Genomic DNA, 259 nt, shown 5'->3' on the forward strand with positions numbered 1-259 from the left:
GGCGAATAGTGTTGTTCATTCAGTAGACCTCCCCGTCGCGGTCGGATTTAGAGACGAGGCCACATAGGAAGCCCGTTTGACAGGCGGGGCCCCGACGGCAGGAGGGAGCGAGAGTGACAGTTCTTCCCCCGATAGTCTCACGGCAGCTACAGCAAGATAAAGTGGATCGCAAGGGCATAGTGAACAGGGAAGGGGTGCAGGGCCTGAAACAAATAGTGACAAATACTTGACTCGGCCCCGATGCCTCTGAACTTGGGTA

Source organism: Penaeus monodon, chromosome 29 (assembly GCF_015228065.2).
Source record: "Penaeus monodon isolate SGIC_2016 chromosome 29, NSTDA_Pmon_1, whole genome shotgun sequence".
In the NCBI taxonomy this organism is placed as follows: Eukaryota; Metazoa; Arthropoda; class Malacostraca; order Decapoda; family Penaeidae; genus Penaeus; species Penaeus monodon.